General features: G+C 45.2%; 1 protein-coding gene across 5 annotated transcripts in view; it reads left to right on the top strand.

The window, feature by feature from the left end:
• The first annotated feature begins 346 nt into the window (after positions 1 to 346).
• Positions 347 to 19271, top strand: part of TRMT9B (tRNA methyltransferase 9B (putative)) — a 73203-nt gene continuing 54278 nt past the window's right edge. For 3 of the 5 annotated variants that reach the window (XM_019466782.2, XM_019466783.2, XM_019466779.2), the window contains exon 1: positions 611 to 1255. The gene's annotated coding sequence lies outside the window, so the exon portion shown is untranslated. Of the gene's footprint in view, positions 556 to 610; positions 1256 to 1282; positions 1441 to 19271 lie in introns of those variants that run through there. The other 2 variants (XM_019466780.2, XM_019466781.2) reach the window with 2 other exon arrangements.

The following is a 19271-nucleotide window of genomic DNA, read 5'->3' as shown; positions in this document are numbered from 1 at the left end:
TAGACACAAACTTCTAACCTAAATTCCATCCCTCCTTCTGATAGATGCTATTTTGATGGGGTTAGTTTTGCAAAACTCTTTGAACAGGTTAAGCATCCCGTTTCAATGACAAGATCTGGAGACTCTAAGCATTGGCACCTCGGACTTCGGTTATCCCAGAAACCCAACAGGCACATCTCCGTTGAAGTAGGTGGTTGCAAAAATCAAAGGAGAAAAGACGCGCTAAAGCGTCACGTTGTTGTCACCCCCAGGTACCGCGTTGCTGTGCTCCGGGCCGGCCAGGTGTACTCCCCTTGGCGTCCTCTCCCACGTAGGACCGGCCACGCCGGGAAAAGCTGATGCGCAGAGCCTGGGAAGGAGGCAGGAAGGTCACCCCCATCCCCGGGCCGGGCGGGAGCGGCAGAGCCTCACTTCCCGGGAACGTTCGGGCGGGGCGTCCCCAGGGCACTGGGTTGGGAGGCGACACTCCCCCGGCTCCGCTCCGCCGCCCCTCCGAGGCCGTCAGTCCTCCCGGCCTGGAGGCGCCGCCGGAGCCCAAGCGCCGCCTCCGGAGAGGTGAGGGCGGGTCGGGGAGGCGGGGACGGTGACGGGGGCGGGGAACCGCGCGCCCGGGCCGCGGGCGGTCGCCCAGCTACTGTCGCGGAGCCCGCCCGAAGGCCCCCGAGCCCCGGGAACGGAGCTTCCCGCGCAGGGCGCGCGCGCGGAGGAGGGCGCGCGAAGCCTGGACCCGGGCGGCGGCGGGAGGAGCTCGCGGGGGGGGCCAGCCCCGAGCTCCGCCGCCGAGCCGCGGCCCGGGAGGCCTCGGGGCCCTCGCCGTAACTTCTCTTTGGAAGCCCCGGCAGGGCGGGCGCGCGCTCCCACTCGGGCACGCGCGTCCCGGAGCCCCCCTCCCCCCCGCGCGCGCTCCGTCTATTTTTCCCTACCGCTTTCGCTCTCACACTCTAAAATAGGTCAAGGGGTGGAAGTTACACCTGGTACGGCCCCCGGCTCTGATGCAAAAGCAGCTTTTTCTCCCCGGCTCCGGGAGAGCGTTGCAACTATTCGCTTCGGTAGAGTCTCCCGCCCCCATACCGTGCAGAAAGCGCCGGCGACCGTGGCGCTGACAATGGTCCGCAGAGGGGAGCGGCGGCGAGCCTCTTTCCCACCCTAGTTCTGCCCGCCCTGCGCCCGCCCTCCCCCAGCACGCGGGGAGTCGGGGGCGCGACAGGTCGCTTCGCGCGCTCGGGCCCCCCGTGTCCGGGGTCTGACCGCCTAGGTGAGTTCGTGCTCTCTTCCTCTGTCGTTCCGGCCGCCGAGAGTGACCTGTTTACCTTGAAAACTTAGACGTGATCAAAACAGGCGAGCCTGCCATGCGGCAGGGGATTGCGGGATGTGCTTCAGATGTTAACATCGGATAAGTCAGAACTCAGAGCTGCAGGGGACATGTTTAGTGTCTTAAAGGTGAAAATAGATTTCTGTTTTCACGGAGTACACGTGTATCTCTCCCTTTAGAAGCTACCACTTGGGAATTGATTTTTAACTAGCAGGAGACAGTGAGCTAATAACTTAAACCCAGAAAGTTGGTCAGAATTTTTAGGTGATGTGAAAGAACTTATGGACGTAGTCAAAGCTGACAACAAAAAACACAGTTTAAGAAGGAATTTCAAAACGGGATGCTAGGATTTGTGTAATATTGCTCTAGGTGTATCTCGTGGTATTACCTGGGTTCTTTGTGGTAAATATCATGAGGATAGAAACGCTTTATGTAGAAAGAGGGTAAGGCTGTAAATATCTACGTGCAAAGCTTTATATCAGTTGGTATGCATGGATTTAAATGTACATTGAACGTTTCCTGTGGGCAGAGAGCTAGAAGAGATCTATATCGTTTTGAGGTTAAGGTTATTAGCAATATTACAGGCAAATGATTGACATTTAACTCCTCCTTTCAGCTGTTGAATGTAATACTATTCGTGTGGCTCATTAACTATGGAATCCTTGACGTTACTGTCTAATGAATGGTTAATTCCGTTTGAAGTTTAGATTGTGGATTTTTCTGTCCTTGATGCCTGACTGAACATGCAGTGTAAAGGACTCTCCAGTGTTGGTGAGGGATCTTGGGAGGACCTCAGAGGAGAGGGTTGTTTGCAGAGAATGAAAGCAACTCCCTGATGGCCACGGATTGCACATAACTTCTTTTAAAGGAGACCTTGACAAGTTGGAAAGTGTTTCCCCACTAAGGAGACCACTCCAGAGACAACTGCTTTGTGAATGCATTTGGTCAGATTTGAAACTGGAGCTCCCTATAGGCTCTTCTTGTCATTCAAAAGAAAGCCCATTTCTAGAAAGGTTTAATTATTGTATGACGTTCTCTGGAAATTATTTGTCCGTGTGTGTGTGTGTGTGTGTGTGTGTGTGTGTTGCTGTAGCTAAATCACCAAGGTAGTCAAGGTTTTAACAAAAATTTTACTTACCAGCAGGATGTGAAACTGAAAATACTATGTCTGCATGGTTAATTCTGTTTTAAAATGGAGGGGCAGAGGTGCTTCCCAAATAAATCTTAAGTCTCTGTTTATGTGTATTTTCTAAAGCCAAATCTTGCTGGAGATTAAGAGGACTCTAAAGAAGGTATTTCTGGCGGGTAGATATGTGACTACTTATATGCATGTCACTATAAATAATTCATATGCACCTTTAGAAAACTAGTATCCAAAATTTGAAACACATGATGAAGGTTCTATCACTCTATCCTTTACAAAGGACCAGTCAAGCTTGGCGATATACAGGAGAAAAAAATGCAACTAAATCTTTCTTTACTGCATGGTGATGTTCTGATTCGTATTTTAGATAGGAATTGAGTCAAGCTCTCATTGTCATTTAGCCCTGGGTATAATGCATTGTTGGTATGAGGCTGTCAGCACTTGTCTGTGCAATCTTATGTTTCTACCTGTAGGGAAAGTGAGAAGGTGCTCTGAGAAGACGGGTATGGAAGTGTTAAGACGCCAGGGATTTATTTAAGACCACACCGAAGGAAATAAAAATGGAGCCTGATTGTGGTATAGCTTGGTCCCTGGAAGGTCTGCAAGTGTGGTGGTGCCTCACGGCCAATTGAATGTCCTTCAGCTTTTGTGATTTTCTTCTCTTGATGTCGTAAGAGAGTACGTCGCGTAGAACCCCTACCTAAGAGGTATCCAAGAGGAGTCGACGGCTTTCTCTCTGGCTACTCACTTCCCAATCAGGCAAACTTCTAACCACTCAAGAGAAGGAATTCAGAGCGTGCACTGGAATACCTGGAATGAATCCCATCTCGGGGCCATTTCCTCACCTGTGAAATGGCGATAATGAGCCTTCCCGAGGTGGTGGGGAGAAGCGCATGGAGTAATTTGTAATATCGAGTGTGCGGTTAGCACGCTGTGAGCAGTCGTATTAGGAGGAGAAATGTGTTGCCCTAAATGTCATCTCCGGGGGGCTATGGAGGGATTGCTGCGTAACAGACAGGAGAACCGAACGTGCAGGCGAACGGGTCATTCTCCTGTCCTGGTGTATTCTGTATGCTCTCACAGTATACACTAGTATATGCTAAGCTCCTAGTAGTTAGTCTTTTGGGAGCTAGAGGCTCACCCTGTCAAGCCTGCATATCTTCTACCTTACGCAGGCCTTTGGCTTATCTAGGGTTAAAGACGTTACCTGCGGTGGTGTTTAGAAATGATGAGACAGTACGGGGAGGGAGAGATGACCAGTTGGAATTCTAAAATAGAATTTAAACATTAAATTGGCTAGTTTCTGTTAATGCCATTAGAAGTATGGCCCTCCTGGGGCGCCTGGGTGGCTCAGTCGGTTAAGCAGCCGACTTCGGCTCAGGTCATGATCTCGCGGTCCGTGAGTTTGAGTCCCGCGTCGGGCTCTGTGCTGACAGCTCAGAGCCTGGAGCCTGTTTCAGATTCTGTGTCTCCCTCTCTCTGACCCTCCCCGTTCATGCTTTGTCTCTCTCTGTCTCAAAAATAAATAAATGTTAAAAAAAAAAAGTATGGGCCTCGTAAAATGATAATAGTTTCTAGTTTTCGCATGGACAGTTACATAGTTTACAATGGAGCATTTGGACTTTGGGGGCGAAACAGCCATAGCATTCGTTTAGCTTTTCACTTGTTCAGCACTGTCTAGGCACCTAAGGCACTATGCTGAGCCTTCAGAATACCATAGCAAGAAAAACAGACCTAACTTTTCAGGGAACACCTGTCTGCTGGCATACATACGTAAACCTGTAATTACACCGGTGCTCGTGCTAGGCAGGAAAAATGTCAAGGGCAGAAACAGGGAATTTGACTTGTGAAGGGAGGGATGTCAGGAGTGCTTGCTTAAGGCGGTGGTGGTGGGGTTGTGAAGGAAGGTCCTTGAGGAAGGAAGAGCATTTAATACGCAAGGAACAGCGCCTGCGAAGACTGTGCATGCGCATGTATACTGTAGGGGTGGGCCAAGGAGAGCCAGGTATCTATGAGGAAGGGACAATGTTGTGAATGAGGCTGGAACAGCAGGCCTGGGCTCTGACACAAATTTTCTCGTCTTTTATGCTAAGGATTATGGTCTCAGAACTCTTGTTTTGTGTAAGCAAGCATCTTAGGCTCTCAGACTACTCTAATGCATTATACAAAAGATATTTACAATCATTTTTTTGAAGCTGATCAGAGCCTAAGCCGATATGTACCATGATTGACTAGTTTGTCAGCTCTTTGCATTACTAATTGCCTGACTTGAAAACCACTGGGATTAATTTTCTCTTGAAAAATCTAACAGATTTTTGTTTAATATACACATCTTGTAGATTTCCATCTATCCTACACACACATCTGTGTCCTATATACAAATTTATTTGTGTATTTCCATTTTGTGTATTTCCAGCTATTCTCTCTCTCTATGCATATATACACAAAAATTTATGGGTTATACATATTTACCCAGTTTGAATTTATATGTCTATTCAAGAGCTATAGGGACAGAGTCACGTGTCTTTCACCCAGGGAAAGGCCTCCTGAGTGTGTATGTGAGAAGCCTGAGCCCAGCTCTGAGAAGCTGTGAGCTAGGCCTGCAGAGCAGGGGCAGGAAGCAGCATGCATCCTTGGCGGACCGCTCTCCAGCACCATCCAGGCAAGGTCAGGGAACAATCTGGCATAGGCTTCTCTTCGCCATAGGCATGCTTTTATTCCCTGCTATTCCCTGTTCTCATTTCCCTTCTTTTTCCTTCCTCTTTCCCCTGTCATTTTTTTTTTCCTTAATGTTTTTTTCTTCTCTCTCCAGGGGTCCCTAGAATTATTTCTCAGCCCTCATAACTATGCTTTGGCTTTAACCTCAGGCCCTGCAGTGTTGGCCCTCACTTGGGTAGATCTGGATGGTATGGCCCTTGATCTCCTCCCTGTTCTTAATGTATAACCGTATGTGTCAGATGGGCACAAACTTTTTCCCTTTGGCAGTTCTTCCCAGGCATCAGAACTAATGTCTTGTGCACTGAATTCCCTCATCTCTCCCTTCTTCCCTGTTGAGGGAGGCTGCAGATAATAGAAACTATCCTAGTTACTGTAAGCAAAACGGTTTTTGTACGGGAGTTAGGTGTTGACAAGGTTGGAAGAAGAGGTTGCAGCTGAAAGGGGAGAAGAGGATCCAGGCTGAGCTCTAAGGGTGACACCCAGACAGCACAGCGGAACTGCCCCCCCCCCCCCCCCAGGGCTGCTGCTGTCATTGCCAAGGGATGAAGGTTGGGAATCAGAGCCACCACTGGAGCTATTGACAGTCCAAGGCACAAGTGATCAGATTAGCTGCTTACAAAGTGCAATTCCACACAGGAAGCCAGTGACTGAACACAGCTACTAATGACAAAAACAAGCTAGCAAACATATTTTTTTTATATATACCCTCTCCCTCCCTTCTCATCCAGCTCATCCCATGGGCAGAACCTGATCTGTGCCCAGAACCCTAGCTGCAAGGAACTCTGGGAAATGTAGTTTACACCTTTCCAGCCTCCACAATTGAGGAAGGCATACTTGAAGGAGACTGGAATGAAAGCTAAGTGACACCCCATCACGTCTTACATATCTAAAACATATTTCATCAGAGCCTGAGCTAGCATATTTCATTCAAAGCAGGTAGATGATATATTGTAAGAATCCAAAAAGGATCTGGTTGCTAACCAATTTCCATTTCAAACAGATGGATATGATAGTCATTATAGTTGAAATTGCTGGAAAAAGCATCAAGCAAATAAATAACTAAAAATTACCAAGTGCCTGCCTCTGCATGTGGTTCTATCTGAATACGAAATAATATTCCTTTGTTCTGGTTTAGTAATCAAAGTCAAATACCAGGAGAATTGATTTCTAAAAAAGTCCTCCCCACCAAAGTCACAGATAGGCTATGTTTAATGCATAGCAATACAAAGGAAGAATTCAGGGCGTGATAACAGAAATTATAGCTCCTGGCAGGCTGGCTCTTTCATTAGATGAGTTATCTGTGTCTCTATGTTTCTACTAAATCTTTCTTTCCTCTATAACTTTAATGTGCTTTTTTTTTAAGGATCATAAAGATAGAAATGACCTGTTAATTGGAAATTAAATAAGAGTATTGACTGTAATAACGTATTTCATACCCTGCTACTTGTCAGATTCTGTTTTTGCAAACCATTAAAGTAAATATGATGGACTCTCTACTATTACTAAGCCATAAATGATCGTTTATCGGCAGTCAGAAATTCCATTGGTGTATCTAAGACTTAATCTTGATTACTGAATGCAGTCATTTTATATTTGCCTCTGATATTTGGAGTTAGAAAATGAAAGCAGAGTAGCAAAAACAAATAGGGTAACTTAGTGAGTTTGTCAGTCTATCGTATCTATTTTTAATTGATTTTTATGTCTCAAAAGGCAACACTCCATTCAGATACCTGGTAGGTGGTGAAAGCATTTAAATGCAGAATTACAAATGCTGCCTGGGGTAAACCACACTCTAATGTGAATACATTCTTTCAAGTCCAGTGGTGACACCGAGTTTAGCCATCCCACCCAAGCCACCAAAACTAAACCTATGAAAATAAACACAGGGCTTTTGCTCTGTAAATGCAGCTTCAAGACAAATCCACTGTCCTCCCTCCTGAGCCCCCACCTAAGCCCCACACACAGTGTATTCTCAGGAGGGAAGTGTTTGAATCTAATATTACACTATTGCTTGATTAATTATAAGGGAAAGTAAGTAGTATTAATCTATGTTACAGTAACACATTATGATCTCCACTTCCCGCTTCCCACCGTTTTTCTCTTTCCTTCCTATTTGAGCAAACATTCAAGAGAAAAATCTGGATTTCCCTCCCCCTGGGTTATAAGGGGGATGAGTTCTTGTCTTCAGCTATATGGAGCGTAGTGGCAGGTTAAGTTGTAGGACACAACTCCTTTTATGGACTGAAAATCAGGGGCACCTGAGTGGCTCAGTTGGTTAAGTGTCTGACTTTGGCTCAGGTCATGATCTCACGGTTCGTGAGTTTGAGCCCCGCGTCGGGCTCTGTGCTGACAGCTCAGAGCCTGGAGCCTGCTTCCGATTCTGTGTCTCCCTCTGTCTACCCCTCTGCCGCTTGCACTCTGTCCCTCGCATTGTCTCAAGAATAAATAAACATTAAAAAAAATTTTTTTTAAAAGTCAAAATGATCTGGCCACCTGGGTGGCTCAGTTGGTTGAACCTCTGACTTCAGCTCAGGTCATGATCTCGCGGTTGTTGAGTTCGAACCTCGAATCAGGCTCTGTGCTGACAGCTCAGAGCCTGGAACCTGCTTTGGATTCTGTCTCCTCTCTGCCGCCCCTCCCCCGCTTGCTCACGTGTGCTCACGCTCTCTCTCTCTCTCTCTCTCAAAAATAAATAAAAAAAATCAAAATGATCTTTTGATTTTCTAAGTGTATTATAAAGTAGAACATCCAAACCTGAACTCACTCTCTGCTTGGATCATCAATGGGCCAAATTGAAGCAGGAGGTGGGTAGAGAAGGCATGGTTTTTTGGTGTATTTTTTAAAGCAGAATTTGAGGACGATCAAGCAAGACGAGTATTTGAACATCATTGAGTGATCTGTTTACTCACTGTCTCAAGATGTATCTATTAAGAACGTCCTTTGTACCATGATTGGTGCTGGGTGCTACAGATGTGCAACTCTTCCTTTGAGAGACTGACACTCGCTCTGGGGGAGACAGTCAGAAAGGGTTTTGGCAGGTAAAATGGTGCTCTTATGGTGAGGATGGAGAACTGTGGCTTTCTCAAAGAAAAAGTGGGGTATTTTCTGGTCGTAAGGTGAAAAGCAGAGTTAATTGAAACAGACATATCTCTGACTTCAAAGACTGTCTGCTGCTATCTTTAACAACAGCAAAACAACAGAACGGCAGCCAAAAGAGGCAACTGTCTTGGACTGGGCCTTTTGTCTGCTCCCTTGAACCTGCAGAAATTGAAAGGAGCTTGTCAAAAGTTAGAGGGTTTTGGTTTAAAGAAATTATGATTTTGTGAAGGAAGAGGACTGCTTTTGGTACTTTAGTCAGGGGTTCAGAGAGTAATCTACATAGCGCCTGGGAGGCTCAGTCATTAAGCATCTGACTTCCGCGCAGGTCATGATCTCACAGTTCCTGAGTTCGAGTTCCACACTGGGTGAGCTCAAGCCCTGCTTCTCGTGAGCACGGCTTCTCTCTCTTTCTCTTTCCCTCTTTCTCTCCCTCTGCCCCTCCTGGGATTCTCTCTCTCTCTTTCTGCCCCTTGCTCACTTGTGCCCTCTCTCTCTCTCTTGCAAAAAAAAAAAAAAAAAAAAGAGGGGGGGCAAAATCTATTAGAAATAAAAATTAAAAATAAATAAAAAAAGAAAGTAATCTATAATCTTTAAAAAATGTTAAGGGTGGCAGCAAGGAAAGGGGGACCTCAGTCCTATTAGGGACTTCTGTCCTACGACCACAAGAATTTGAATTCCATTCCAAAAATGGGCTTGGAAGTAGATTTTCCCCCAGAACCTCTGGATGACAGCTCACCCTGGCCGATATCTTGATTTCTGCTTTGTCATATCCTGAGCAGAAAACTCAGGCCTGTTGTTCCAAACTTCTGATCTACAGAACTGTCAGCTAATAAATGGGTGTTGTTTTAAGTTAAAAAAAAACAAAGATCAGAACCCCTAACATTCTGTAGGCCATTGAATTTATAGAGTAATTTGAGAAAATGCAGGTGCATTCTGAATGTTCAGATATTTGCAAATGAGAATGGCCATGCGATGATTTATGCGATTATGAAACAGATCTAGGGGGACCATATGACTTCTTGTTCAATCTGGGACACTGTTAAGGGTGAAAGGGGTACTATTAACGATTGCCCTGGGCAAAGAAGCAGAAATGGGGACTTAGGCCAGCAAACCAGGATTCATGGTCACCCAAGATTAAGACGCTTGTTGTATAATATTATTGCATTAATTGCAATATTGATTTCTTAAAGATTGTGGTAAATATATACATAACATAATACTTTCCATTTAAACCATTTTGAAATGTACAGTTCAGTGGCATTAAGTATATTCATATTGTTGTGCAAGTATCATCATTCGTCTCTAGAATTTTTATCATCGTGATCATTGTGCAGCGCTGAAACATTACCTATTAAGCAGTAAGTCCCCGCTCACCTCTCCCCTTCGCTCCTGGCAACCACCATTCTACTTCCTGTCTGTGAATTTGGCTACTCCAGGTACCTGACATTAGTGGAGTAATAAACTACCTGTCCTCGTGTAGTGAGCTTATTTCACTTAGCGTAACGTCCTCAGGTCTTATCCGTGTTGTAGCATGTATGAGGGTTTCCTTTCATTTTAATGAGGAATATTTTTCCAAGGGTACGTATTTCCACATTTTGTCGATCCATTCATTCGTAGGCGAACACTTGAGTTTGGCGATTGTGAATAATGCTCTCCTGAGCCTGTGCAAAGATCTCTGTGAGCCCTTGCTTTCCCTTCTTTTCCATTCACAGTATTGAGTTGTAAATGAGGAAATTAAAAATGGAGGGAAAAAGAGCATTCTTTTCCTTGACAGGCTCTCTCTGTTCATCCTTCTGTCAGACTGGAGTCCCGCTATGCCTCTATAGAACTCAGCAGAAAAATCAGCGGCTGCAGATAATCTAAAGAAACTTCCTGCTGAAAAAAAAGCATGCACAGGCTCAAATTCCATCTCCACACAAGGAAGAAAGCTAGTTTTTCTGTCTTCACTACCATATGCATTGATCATGGATTTTGCAAGTGAAAAGGGCTGGCATCTAGAACATCAGAATCTGAGTCAAGTCAATGGCCTTCAGCAGCACAAAGAACCAGGAAATCAGCAGCAGGAGACTGAACAACAGAAGGCTCCATGTGACCAAGAACATCTTTGTAACACAGGGGAATGAACTTCCTGGAAACAGGCAGCAGAACCAACCAACAGCCATCTGTTGATTTGGAAGCTGAGATGAAAGGAGACAGGCTACAGGACTGTGGGCCTTCCAGATACTGAGAAAAATGTTCTTTTGGCTGTAGAAGTAGATATCAGAAAGTCAATGTCAAGAACATTGGTACATCTGATCTCAGCTTAGATAATCCCTTTTTATAACTTTAAAAAAATTTCTTTAATGTTTGTTTATTTTTGAGAGAGACAGAGACGGTGTGTGAACAGAGGAGGGGCAGAGAGAGAGGGAGACACAGAATCTGAAACAGGCTCCAGGCTCTGATCTGTCAGCACAGAGCCCGACACGGGGCTCGAACCCACGAACCGTGAAATCATGACCTGAGCCGAAGTCAGACACTTAACTGACTGAGCCACCCAGGCGCCCCCAAAGTATAACTTTTTACCTGAAAATTTAAGCACCTTTATTTCCACTAGGGATTTATAGTCCTGGAAAGTAATGTTGACATGTCTGGAACGAATAAGGGATTGCCACCTCTCCCTAAGTCTCTGTGGCATATGTCAGCCCTCTCTGGAGTCAATAAAAAAACGAATTCATTTGTAACACCTTGAAGGAACTTGATAAACTTTTGGTCATTAGTAATAACCAAGCTTCAGAAAATACATCTGCAGAGGTTAATCTGCCAATCTCTCAGAAATGGTAGCTGAGAGCCCAATAGGTATTAAGGAGCTTTGAGAAAAATGGACCCAAAGTGAATATCTTACAGCTTTCCAGAATGAACAGTGCCCACAAGTCTGTTCTCACCAGACCGCAGCTGTATCAGTGGGGACTGAAATATTAACAGGCAAGTCCACACGAAAACCTGCACACGGACGTTTACAATATAAACACTTTTAAACTGCAAATAACCAACACATCCTTCAGCAGGTGAATAGATCAACAGTGGTATGTCCATATGATAGAATGATATCCAAAGATAAAAGTATCTTTTAAGCCATGGAAAGACATGGTGGAACCTTAAATAAATATTGCTAAGTAAAAGAAATCATCTGAAAAGGCTAGATACGATATAATTCCAATTGTATGACATTCTGGAAAGAATAGTGTGTGATTCTGGACTGAGACAATAAAAAGGCCAGTGATTGCCAGGGATTTTTTGAGGGGGGAGAGGAGATCAATAATGGAGCACAGGGGATTTTTAGGGCAGTGAAACTATTCTGAGTGGTACTATAATTATGGACACGTGACATTTTGTATTCAGCAAAACCCACAGAACAGTACAATACAAAGAGTGAACTCTGATATAAACTATGGGCATTTGTTAATAATAATGTATCAATATTGGTTCCTCAGTTTTAACTGATGCTTCACAGCAATGCAAGATGTTAAATTAGGAATTGCATAAACTACGTCTTAAAAAAGTAATGCACGCTTTGCCTGCTGCTAGAATAGAAGATGCTGAAACTGTTATCTTCAGGGGTCCAGGTGATGGCATGTCAAGTGTAGGGAACATAGCTCCAAGTCATTGAAATGAACAAATGAGAGTTCTGTCATTTGTTCCCAGCTGAAACAGCTAATCAGCTACACTGAACCTGAAGTGCGAACTGTTCACCCAGGCTCTCAGCAGGTGAGGAGGATGCACGCAATGAGACTTCTGAACAAACTACTTCCTTTCCATAGTGGTTAAAGACTTGGGTCGGTGGAGGCGGGGTGGGGGGTGCGGCGCCTGGCTGGCTCAGCTGGTTAAGCATCCGACTCTTGATTTCGGCTCAAGTCGTGATCTCACAGTTTGTGGTTTCAAGCCCTGCATTGGGCTCTGTGCTGACAGCATGGAGCCTGCTGGGGATGCTCTCCACCACCACCCCCCACCCCCCGCCCCTCCTCTGCTCTCTCTTTCTCTCTCAAAAATAAATAAATGTTAAAAATTGTTTTTAATTTAAAAAAGACTTGGGTCCGCGCTCACAGGATCCATCGATGGACCTGAAACCAGAGAAAATGCTGGTCCTGAAGCTGCACAGCCAATCACCTAGTCCCTCCAACTGTCTGCCATTAATTTTCCCCACTGCAGACATTGACTGGATTCTCCATGCTGGCTCTCTTCCACAGGAAGCTCTTAAGGCCTTGCATCAAGTTGGCAGAAATGCAGACCGAGCTCTTCTTGCTTTTGTAGTGAGGCATGCTATAGTTCCTACAGAACTATGGCAAAGTGGGCTAGACCATACACCTTAAAAAAGCTATATAGATACCCACGCACACCCAGATGTATGCAGCATATAGAAACCAGCGAGCAGAAGGTCGAGCTGGATATTTTTAAAGATATTTTTTTTAGCCAAAGTAATCTGTGACCTTTTGTCTGATAATTTGTTCCACTCATGCAAATTTGGGCCTCTTGAAATGTACTGGCAGTGCGTGCATACGAAAGCTTTTTGTTCTTACGAAGATGACATATCCTTGCGTAAAACTGATGGTTTTATGGGGCGCATATCACCTTACAGTGATAGTGAATCTTTGAAAAGCAGAAGCCACTAGAAATCGCACCACTGGTAGAGCTGAAGGCAGATCAACGTAATACTGGCTCTCTGTGCTGCAGGCAGGGTATGCCCTCTTGACTCAGCGGTGAGCTTGTAAACTTTCAAGCACACACAGTTTGGTGTTCTCAATGATTCCCAGTGCTCTGTGTATTATGATTCATCCACTAAAACAGGACATCGAAGAATACTTGAACAATAAAGCAGTGGAGGAAAACTCTGTTCTATTTTGACGTGGAAATTTTGATCATAGGTAAACAGTAATCACTAAAGCATTTATGCAGGTTATTGAATACTTTGTGCACCAACTACTCCGGACAAAGCCTGTTTTCCTGGATCTGTTTATTTAAACTAGACTACAGTGTGGTAAGCTGGGCCACTGGGCTTGGAGAATCAGTACATGTGGATTCTAGTCCTTTGTCCTTGAGAAACACAAGGGCACCTGGGTGGCTCAGTCAGTTAAGCGTCCTTAAAAAACTCACATAGGTTTTTTTTTCCTTAAACAGTTGACTCTCAAGTATTTATAAGTGACCCTAATGGCATTAGTTTTCGCCTACGATGACATAGAGCCTAAACCTCTTTCCACACGCAGCTGACGTTTTCCTCGACCCCACCTCAGCACGATGCTATTCCCTGTTGGCCTTTATACCCTGCCTGCCCGCCTCCCAGGTCTTGCTCAGGGTCGGTGCCCTTCACTGGGGCAGCACATTAGCTGTGCCAGGCTTCCTGCCTGCTGGATGACCAGCGGCTTCAGAAAGAGTACATTCTGGTCCGTGTGCTAACGGTCAGTCCCGGGGGTGCCAGCGGAATGATCATCCTGTGCAGTTCAACCACAGCTGTTCTGAGACCTGTGATGCTGCTGTAAAACCTGGTGATGGAAGCCTGTGGCAGGAAAACCCGAGAGACTGTTGAGATGGAGTGGTGTTCCAGGGCAGGGAGGCCGCGGCGGGTTGACAGGCGAAGGAAGGCCAAGGAAGTAGGCAAGGCTCGCGGACCCCTCTTGGAAAGGAGGAGAAGGGGCGTCTAACGCTGGCAGGCAGATGCAGGGCTGGGCGTGGCTTGTCTTGGTGTGTGGTTTTCTGTTCCTGGTTCAGGAGAGGAGACGGTGGCTGTGTGGGCGAGGACAGGAGGCCACTGGGGGAGAGGCTGCAGAGAGACAGAGGGTTGGCTGACGGCCAGGAAAGAGGAGCTCAACAGAGAGATGCTGGCCTTTGAGAGGCAGCCGGTAATTCTGGGGGGCGCGGGATGGACAAGACTTGGGGTGGCAAGGAGGGAAACTGAAGAAATGTGCATTTTCTCAGCAAGGTAGGAGCAGAGTTAGCCTGATAAGGCGATGTTTTGTCAATAGCTGAGGTTTTTCCGGGGAAACTGAGTTAGGTTCCCAATGTAAACAATAAAACTTTAAGCTTTGGTTTTAGATCTACTTGCCCATTTGGGGCCCTCACTTTCTTGTGCATGAGCTCTGCACCATCTCCTTTTCTAACAATTTAGGAGGCCATAAAACAAAGATCAGGTGACTGAAGCAGACTATTGGCCTTTTTCTGAGGAAAAGCTACATTAAAAAACTCCAGTCGGGCGTCTGAGTGGCTCAGTCGGTTAAGCGTCCGACTCCCGATTTCAGCTCAGGTCAGGATCCCCGGGTCTTGAGATCAAGCCCTGCATGGGGCTCTGCACCGAGCATGAGGCCTGCTTGGGATTCCCCCTCGCCTTCTGCCCCTCCCCCGCTCCTCCTGCTTGTGCACAGCACACTCTCTAAAAACAAACAGAACTAAAAACCTCTAGTCATTACTGTCACCTTCACCGTTTGTGCTTTTTAAAAACTGCCTTTGTAAAATATTGTTAATTCACCTTTTTTTAACCTTTCGGGTTTCAGCGTCATGGGAACTGGGGGTGCGTGTTACAGCTGATGGTGTCTCATCAGCTTTCTTGGCAAAATAATTGTGCCTATGACAAAATAGAAGGTGTCTTAGGATGGGCTACCATAAGAGAACACCACAGACTGGGTGGCCTCAACAATAGATACCTATTTCTCACAGTTCCGGAGACTGGAAGTCCCAGATTGAGGTCCCAGCCGGTCTGGTTTCTGGTAGGAGCCCTCTTCCTGGCTTGTGGATGGCCACCTTCTTGCTTGTCCTCACATGACCTTTCCTCTATGTGCACATCAAGGAAGAGTTCTTCAGTGTATTTTCTTGGATTTTTTTTTTTTAAGTAGGCTCCACACCCAACATAGGGCTTGAACTCTTGACCCCAAGATTGAGAGTCATATGCTCTACTGACTGAGCCAGCCAGGTACCCCTCTGCTCTGTTTTCTTATAAAGATGTAAGGACATTAATCCTATTGGATTAGGGCCCCACCCTTATGACTTCATTTAATCTTAGTTACCTCCTGATGTATAAGCCCCAGCTTCAAACACAGCCACATTGGGACTTAGAGCTTCGACATATGAATTTTGGGAGAGACACAAACATTTAGGCCATGCTATATAGCCAGCACTAAGATGGAGATAACTCCATCCACCACAGGAGTTTCAGGTTAAATCTTTTGTCGTATTTACTCTTAATTTTTTAAAATTTAGAATCAGAACTCATACTGACTTTTTAAGGAGATTATGATAAAACCCTGCGAAGGTTAAAAAAGTGGTATTTCTAATTCTAAATGAGAAATAATAGACTGTATCCTTATAGGCTTATCTCCGAAGAGACAAACACGGTTATAAAATGGGGGATGAAAATTGGAAAAAAATGAAACTTTCCAGAACAGTCTGGTTTATTCTGGGCACAGACTTAATAACTCCTGCTGCTAGGAGAGGTACAATTTACTGCCACAGCAAAGCTTAAAATGTCAAACATATTCTTACAAAACACAATGCAAGCTGCCTGCAAATTAGACCATTCTTTCAGCTGGCATGTCTCCTATTTCTGTGCATCTTTCATAATTGCGGCACTTAGAACGGAGAGCCTCTGTGCTTGGTGTAAACATTCAAACCCTACCACCACATCACTTTTCATATGCACGAAGCAGGGGTGGGTCGCTACCGACAATACAGGGAACTCCAGGATCAGAGCTATTAGGAGCTCAGTGTAAAAGAAACAAAACTATCCTTGAAGCAAAGGCACAGCAAGGAGAGTGTCAGGGAGCTCTGGTTACAAAGCAAAAGCCTGCCGATCAGAGGGCCAGGCCCCAGGGACTCAGCAGGAGGTCACCCGTGCTGCCAGCCTCTGCCAGCATCCAGGTCACGACTCAGAACCAAGAAGGCGGAAGAGCGGTCAGTCAGTACAGATGTCACCAAATTGGCTTATCCAGAAACGGTCAAGAAGTACTCAAAACCTAATCCTATTTAATGTAGATGCAGACACTCTCCTAAGCCCCAGAGAGCAAAGTTCTCATACTCAGCCTCTATGTGACCAATTAAAAAATATGTTATTTATAGGATATTTAGAAAGACAATAAAAATAGGTGGTATATGTTAGTAAGGTTATGTAAGGCGAAATCGCCTTACATAAAGGCGATTAAAATAATATCTTTGTCAACCTCCGCTAGTTTTCATTTTTTTAAATTTTACAGGGAGAGAGGGGCAGAGGGAGAGAGAGAATCTTAAGCAGGTTCCAAGCTCAGCGATCCTGTGACCCTGGAATCATGACAGGAGCTGAAATCAAGAGTCGGATGTTCAACCGACTGAGCCACCCGGGCACCTGAACCTCAGCTATTTCTAATGTTAAATTATGTGATATAGGTTTTTATTAAAATTGATCTACATTGGGGGTGCCTGGGTGGCTCAGTCGGTTAAGCCTCCGACTTCAGCTCAGGTCATGATCTCGTGGTCTGTGAGTTCGAGACCCGCATGGGGCTCTGTGCTGATAACCCGGAGCCTGGAGCCTGCTTCGGATTCTGTGTCTCCCTCTCTCTGTCCCTCCCCCACTCATGCCTCTGTCTTTCTCTTTCTCTCAAAAGTAAATAAACATTAAAAACAACCTTTTCTTTTAATTGGTCTACATTGGAGTTCAGTCCGTATTTATTTAGCACAGGACTTCTCAGCCTAACACAGGAGATGGATGGCGCATGCTAATCCCTTCCACCACTCTGGCTTCAGGGGGATGAATCATCCTCTCCGAGATGGGTTTAGCCTGTTTGTTCAGGAGTTGGGCACAGTGGGAAGGTGCCTGCTGGAGGACTCAAGGCCTCCTTTCTCCAGATCACGGGAGCGAGAAATTGAGTTCACAACATGCTCATTACCTTGTTTACCTTTTACGGTGTCTCTTTCGATTTTTGCATTATGTGAATATAATCCTCATACAACAAAACGCATTTTAGGATCACGTAGCATTCCTCCTCAGTACAGACACCAGTGGTTAATAGTCCTGAGGTATGGGAGGTGTCTGTAATAAAATTCTAGATAGCATGAAAATAAACTTAAGGTACATGAAAAATCGGATCAAGAAGCAGGAATGTTCTATGGGTTTCATGTTAAAAAAAAAAAACAAAAACTGCTTCACTCTAGGGTTCTGAGTAAATCATTTCCTGTATTTGTTTTCTCTCTGAAATGGTCATCTAAAGAGATATGTGTGGTGCCCGGAAATCTTTGCTGAGTTAAACTTAATACTGGTATGTTGGGCAAAAGCATATGTAAAAAACCACCCAAAGGCTCAGGAACAAATGGATTCCATAATGGGACCAGGCACTGTCACAGCTCCGTCTTTGCCTCAGGACCCTAAGGCATCAAAGTCTTGTGCTGACTCCTGCTTTCCCCTACCATGTGCACACAGCCTGAAGCTCATCAGACCACAGTGAAGGTATAGGGACAAGGACAGTGACGATGTGCTCGCCCTAGAGGTTTTTCTTGTGATAGAACTGACATTAAAATGTTAACATTTGACCGATTTCGATTATATTGAACTTTTCTTCACTAATGCACTACACCTAAGTGTATTCCTTTCTACAGAAAGCTGCCCTTTACCGTTGGATTCTGGGGAAGACAAGGCCTCCTGAGTTTTCCGCTTTTCTTGTTAATTAAGTGGGAAGCTGTCACTCTCAAAGTATTAGAATCACGAATCCACTCAGAATGCCAGAAGAGTATTAAATACATTTTCAGAACACTGTCTTAATTCCATAGAGTGATTTTCAATATGAGTGTAGTAACGGGGACTAAGCTGCTAACAAATCTTAAATTTGTTTTGAAGCATTGTTACAAGTCATTGTATAGGCTGAAGGACCTTGCGTGTAATACAGCTTCTCAAAAAAGACAATAATAAAGATGAGTTTCTATTTTATTTTTTTAAGTTTATTTATTTTGAGAGAAAGGGGGAGAGAGAGACAGTGAGGAGGGGAGGGGCGGAGAGAGAGAGAATCCCAAGCAGGCTCCCCACTGCCAGCACAGAGCCTGACGCGGGGCTCGATGTGGGGTACGAACCCACAAACCGTGAGATCATGACCTGAGCCAAAACCAAGAGTCAGACGCTTAACCCACTGAGCCACTCAGGCACCCCTAATGAATTTCTATTTTAAATGAGATGTCACCCCAAACACAAAAGACATACACACTAAAAGACTATAAAGGCCTGCAGAAGATGAGGCTGGGAAGAGGAACAGAGTGGACAGACCTTCCTGATTTCGGTTCCTTTAATCTAGAAAGCCACTGGCTTGCTCTGTGGAATTTTCCTCTCACAGGCAAACATTAATCCTTTAGAAATTTCTGATTGATTTGTCCTAGAGAGCTACTCTAGCTCCTAGTTCACTACCCAAATCTCTACCTGTTCTCTACTCTGAGGTCTGGGGACATAAGAAGAAATTCGAGTCTGGCATAGAATGTCAGTGCTTGAAAGTTATGTTGCACTTTGGGGATGTTAAAGTACGTTTCTATATGGCAGTCAGTCTTAGACGAGGAAGGGCACTTTATACCTAAGACAAAGTAACACATTCCTGGAGAAGCTAAGCGACTTGCCCAAGGTCGCGCTGAAGTGACAGACCTGGGCCTTGGGTATTCTCGCAGTACAGTATTTTCCATCACACCAAAATGCCCTGAGTTCTACTTCTGAAGTTTTATTTGTGAGGTTTAATGTATCGATGTTCCAGTTTTCGAGCTGCATATTTTATTGACTGAATGAATGTAAAGGAAAAACACGCTCCTGGGAGTCTTCTCTACTCTGAGTACAATGACTTCACCATTTCACTTCTCCTCGCCAGATGTGATTCTGTGACAGCAGCTGGGTGCCCTACAATTTAGCTCAGTTGCAAAAACATCTACCTGGAGATAGCCTCAGATCCCACACGTTAAGGGTTCAGTCCCACAAGATCCCCTGTCCCCCACGTCAGGTGCCAATTACAGGTCCAGCTTGTCACCTGTGCTTCTGACAGG

Source organism: Panthera pardus, unplaced genomic scaffold (assembly GCF_024362965.1).
Source record: "Panthera pardus isolate Hobbes unplaced genomic scaffold, ASM2436296v1 HiC_scaffold_13, whole genome shotgun sequence".
Lineage (NCBI taxonomy): Eukaryota > Metazoa > Chordata > Mammalia > Carnivora > Felidae > Panthera > Panthera pardus.
Note: the sequence above shows the minus strand (reverse complement) of the source record. Positions and strands in the feature narration are given on the sequence as shown.